Raw genomic sequence first — 5,699 nt, forward strand, 5'->3', positions numbered from 1 at the left:
CGTTTAACGAGTTAAGCACGATTTAAAGTTCACAGTAACGGTCTTGGAGTAACCAGGGCGTTACAATGATGATGATGCAACGTCGATAAGTCATTCTACTAGGAAGGAAGAAAAACTGGTTTTGATGAGGATGGTAGCAAAAGAAGAGGTAAATCAACAGCCACTTCGAACTCTCGATCAGTAAAAAGAGTAAATTTCTCATTAGCTTTGGCGCACTGCGACATATAATGAAACTGCAAAGCGAAAGACATAGTTGATAAAGAGATCAATGACAACATCTACATCACATTACTTATTGGATGAGAGTGTTGAAGCTCTTGATCAAATTGATAGAATTAGTGGAGAAGTATACACAAAAGCTATTGAGAAGTTTGAGAACAAGGTGTCCAGAGCACTGTTTCTAAAGATATCAGAGCATAGAAGAATAGATTGGTTGCTGAATTTGAAGTGAGAAGTTTAGAGTTTGTTTAGCAATGACCAATATGACTTTGTTTATCTATTAACTATAACTTTGTTTAGCGATTGATTGGATAAGTTTGTTTAGTTCTTGACTGGATGACTTTGTTAGTTAATGACTGGATGAGTTTGTTTAGTTATTGACTGGGTGACTTTGTGTAACGTCCTGCATTTTCGGGTACCTTTAAACGACTCGGGTCGGGATTTTTCCCCCGGGTTAAGAATATTATTTTAAATAATATTATATTTTGTTTGTAAGTATTCCATGAGTTATTTCTAGCCAAAATATGAATTTTGTGATTTTAAAAGTCAAGATAAGACTTTCGGTCCTGGACCGATACAAAAACCCTGATCGGGTAAAAATCTCGGAAAATAAAATGAAAAATCATGGCAATTATATTTTGGGCATAAAATACATTCATAAAAGTTAAAGTTTGGTCAAAAATAATAAACCTAAAAGAAAATGGAAATTTTAGGGCATTTTGTGTTAAATGCCTAATTTTGTCGAAATGGGGAATTTTATTCCATGAATGGACCTTAGGTTAAATTTTATTATGTGATTAATTAAATTAAATGTGAGAGACATTTAATTTAATTAATTAATGTTAAGTTTGGTGATTAAAACTTAATAAGAGTGAAAAATGTGTCAAAAGCCAATTTGGACTTTTCTTCTTATGAAACCTTTTTTAACCTTTATTAAAAAAAAAAAATGAAATGGTTATATATAGCAAGGGTTGGCCGGCCATGTGGTGTTTTAGAGTGGTGTGAACCCAAATTTTATAAAATTTAAATGCCATTTAATTAAGAGGTCAAGTGGGCAAGTGGGTAGAAAAGCACTCAAGTACCTTGTGATATTTTGAAGAGTATTGTGAGCAATTCCCACACTAAGAACCGATCACTCTCCATCTCTCATTCACTATCATCTTTTTTGAAGACCTCTCAAAGTGTTCTCTCCATTTTTCAAGCCCAAGAACACCAAGGAAACTTTGAGGCTAAGTCTTGGTCTAGGAAGTATTTTCCCTAAGGTAAACTTTCACTAATCTAGGCTTTTGTAAAGTTTTAAGCATAGAGTTTCAAATAGCTAATTGACTATGTTGTTGGGGGAAGTTGGTTAGGGTTTTTGAAAGGTTTTGAAGGAGTCAAAGCTTATAGGAAGGTCCAAACCTTAAGCAAGAACACCAAAGAGGTAAAAAGTTTACTTTTGATGATTTTGTTGTAGGGTTTTTAGTTTTAAACATTATTTTGTATATCTAATGCTTAGAGTTTCTTGTTGATGATGTAATAAGGTTATGGTAGTTGTTTAATAATTTTTATGATGCATGTGTATTGATTTTTGAAAATGGGAACCAAAACCCCCAAGGGTTTTGTAGGATACCCTAAAACAAAACATGTTTTAAGCTGTGACTTCCAAGGGGTCAAGCAGCCAATGTATATTGTTTTTGTAAAATTAAATTGTACTGTGATGTTGTTGAGATTGAGTACATAAAATTGAGCTTTTGAAACACTAAAAAATGTTTAGAAATGAGTAAGTTATGCTATTTCAAAGTTTAGGTAAAAAAACTGTTTTTTCGTATTCTTATTTTCGGAACCAAGTTTGGACAGCCACTGTATAGAGAAAATGAACCCAGATTTTTCTAAAATTTTGTGGACATATTTCTGGAATAACCTATTATTCCACTGTAAAATTTGGTAAGAAAATATTGAACGGTTTCAAAGTTATTAACTGTCAAAGTTTGGAAAAAATAAGGACTTGAAAATAAGGTCATTTTTACCTCATTGTTGGAAAATGATTTCACCAATCAAAAATGCTCATTTTGACCTAAGATTTTACAAAGACCTAAATGGCATAACAAAAATGGAATTGGGAAATTTTGGTAACAATTGGGTAAGTAAATTTCAAGTTATGAACTAACGAAGTATGTAGTTAAAAATGTGAAAATTGGGTTTTTCACACTTAGTGTAAAAATGAGATTTTGGAACATAAGGTAAAAAGTAAAATTTTGCTTATTTCAAGATATAAATTGGTAAGTCTTAAAATCATATTTTCACTAAAATTATCCCTTTGAGTTTAAATGAATTATTTTTATTAAAGAGTTTTTATTCTTTCTAAAAATAAGAGATTTAATTTATTAATAGTTAATAAATTAAAAGAGGGTTTAAAACCCTATATTTTGAGAAAATAATTAAATAAATTATTTTCCTAGTAAGTAAAATTGATTAATTGCTTTTGGAAAATTAATTAGTCAAGATGAGAAATTTATAACGGTTTTCCTAATTAAGACAAATTAGGCAATTTTCTTAAAACGGTTTTTAGATATTAAAACCTTGAGAAAAATAAAAGGAAAATTTAAAGAGTTTATTTTCTTTAAAAATAATTAAGGAATTTATTTGTATTTTCTGGATATAATACCGGCTAAAATCTTACATATTTTAACCGACTAGTTGAAAGTGCGGGTTAATAGCGATACCTTGAAATAATAAGATTTTTAGCGGATTGTGGGAAATACCATTGTGATACCCGAGCCTAGGTATCGAGACCTTAGGATAGGTCTCCCCGAGACTTAGGGTTTAGTCTCGAATATTTTGTATGACTTTCTTTAATAGGTTTAAAACCAAATAAGGATTATAAATCCTTACAAATGACTTTTATTAAAATGACCAAACTGCCCAAAATAATAATAATGAATTATTAATGCCATAATTAATCCGAGTATACTGTATGGATAACTACAGTATTGGCTAAGCGTAACTGGACTGAACGTTGGAGGGTGAAAACCTGCTGAGCGCTAAGGACTCCAAGTAAGTCAACTTATATTGTATGGCTGCAACATGAAATGATTATTGTCTTGTATGTTAGTATAGGGATACATGCACATATATAGACTGTCATAGAAAGTTGCTTAGAGACGTTAGTCTAGTGAGTGCTGATTTAGAAAATATGAACGGTAGAAGTCCGTCATATCCTAGACGGTTGATCCCCGTCACACTGCTTGATTTTATTTATGTCCGGTTCATTACCGCGACGAGTGGCCATGAGATGAGGATAAGCTGGTTAAACCTAGGGGCGCCAAGATAAATGGGACCTAGGGGCCCTCATGCTTACTTAATCATTGGACGGTTAGAATTCGAGCAAGTGCTCTGATAAGTTATTCCCGGATAGCAGCCGTGAATATTGGCCATTCCGTGAGAGTGCCTAGAGATACTAGGGGTTGCCAAGATTGAGTGAGGTTGAACACCCTAGGGGCAGCTGCTCACCAGCACCACTGATTAACATAGAAGTCTCCGTAAAACCGTGTAAATTGGATTACACTCTTGAATAAGTAGCGATGCCCTAGGTAACACGATAGTTACCCTTGATGAGAATATTTATTGGCTAGATCTTAGTGTGGGGACTCGGTTCTCTTTTACAGATTAGCAATTATGTTGGAGGGCGCGTTACGCATGAATTGTTGGAAATTGTCGAGCGTTGGTCTCGAATTGTGTTGTGATATAATATATCTGCTTGCTCTGGGATTTTCTGAGTGCAGGGATATATTTGTTGATAAGATATAGTTGTGATATAATATATCTGGTTGCTCTGGGATTTTCTGAGTGCAGGGATATAATTGTTGGTAAGATATAGTTGTGATATAATATATCTGCTTGTTCTGGGATTTTCTGAGTGCAGGATTTTTTTTATCTAGATATGAATTAATTTATCCTTGGTTATCAGGCATGACCATAAGTTTTCCAGGACGCTTTAGCGTTCTTGAAATTGATTGTGTAGGGTCCGGATGGGTCCGGATCCCTATTTCTCTATCTGCTTTGTTTGAAAGTTGATCTTACTAAGCATTTTCGCTTACCTAGTTGTTTCATGTTGTAGGTAAGAGCAAAGGCAAGGCAGAGCAGTGAGCGCTGGAGTCTTCCTTGCAAATGTACATGTGGACCGACCTTTTGGGAAGCCTTTTTATTTTTGGAAAAGTTGTGTAATTTTCCTAAACTAGGCTCACTCTAATCTTTATAAAACATGTTTGTAACTAAATGTTAAGTATGGCCATACGACTTTTTAAAAACTTTTTTTTCTATGGGTTTTTGAGACATTTTGTTAAATGAAAACATTTATATTTCCGCATTATCGAGTCTTGAAAATCCGGGTCGTTACACTTTGTTAGCTATGTTTTATTTTTGGAAAAGTCGTGTAATTTTCCTAAACTAGGCTCACTCTAATCTTTATAAAACATGTTTGTAACTAAATGTTAAGTATGGCCATACGACTTTTTAAAAAGTTTTTTTTCTATGGGTTTTTGAGACGTTTTGTTAAATGAAAACATTTATATTTCCGCATTATCGAGTCTTGAAAATCCGGGTCGTTACACTTTGTTAGCTATTGACTGGATGACCTTGTTAGCTAATGACTAGATGAGTTTGTTTAGTTATTGACTGGATGACTTTGTTAGCTATTGATTGCATGATTTGTTTAGCTTATTTTGTTTTATGATTTGAGTTGGATTTTGTAAGTGCACAAATTTAATTAAATGTTTCCGCGGTTGTTTACCGAGTTTTTCGGAAACGAATACGAACGGAATAATAAAAAGACAAGAGCTATAGAAATGCAGAAATGTAAATAAACAAACAGTATTTTTACGTGGTTCAAGCGTTAACGAGCCCTAGTCCACGAGTCGATGTTATTATACTTGTAGAGAATAACAGTCAAACAGCTGGTGTATAAGGAACTCACAACCTCACAGTGTTTCTCTCGGGTTCTCTTGGAGAAGATGAAGCTAGAGAGATTTTAGTAGAGTTCTTGTTATGTGATTTGTTGGCCGTCCCTCCTGTTGTAAAATGAGGGGGTCTTTATAGCTAGGGCTTTGGATTAGGGTTTTTCTCTACTCACATGAGTCTTAATTACACCAGCCATAAATAGGGGATACAATTACCGTAGTCACCTGGCTACCAGGCTCTATGTGGGTATATTTACGTGAAAGTATGGGGAATGCACAAAGGCAGCCGTCTTTTCCAAGTTGTCAGTGGAACAGTAGGCGAAATAGTACTTTTAGGCGTGCTGGGATGTGTGCGGCTTTGACCTGTCGGGCGTATCAGGCGGGATTCTGTGTCAAGCAGATATCATTCCAACTATGCCTCCTCCATGACTCGACCCCCTGGTCTTGTTCCGTGCGAGGCACGGAACTGTTTCCGCGAAGACCACTTGAAGAGTTTCTCCTGGAAGGAGCTTCCCCGAAGGATACCCCTTTGGGAGTCCGGGA

The 5,699-nt window shown here is 34.7% G+C and overlaps 1 long non-coding RNA gene across 1 annotated transcript; it reads left to right on the forward strand.

The window, feature by feature from the left end:
• The first annotated feature begins 1,201 nt into the window (after positions 1 to 1,201).
• On the forward strand, positions 1,202 to 4,650 carry LOC133821664 (uncharacterized). Its single transcript, XR_009887734.1, has 3 exons — positions 1,202 to 1,481; positions 1,564 to 1,642; positions 4,319 to 4,650. It is a non-coding gene; the product is annotated as an uncharacterized LOC133821664 (long non-coding RNA).
• The last annotated feature ends 1,049 nt before the right edge of the window (positions 4,651 to 5,699 follow it).

The sequence above is a fragment of the Humulus lupulus genome, chromosome 3 (assembly GCF_963169125.1).
Source record: "Humulus lupulus chromosome 3, drHumLupu1.1, whole genome shotgun sequence".
Classification (NCBI taxonomy): Eukaryota; Viridiplantae; Streptophyta; class Magnoliopsida; order Rosales; family Cannabaceae; genus Humulus; species Humulus lupulus.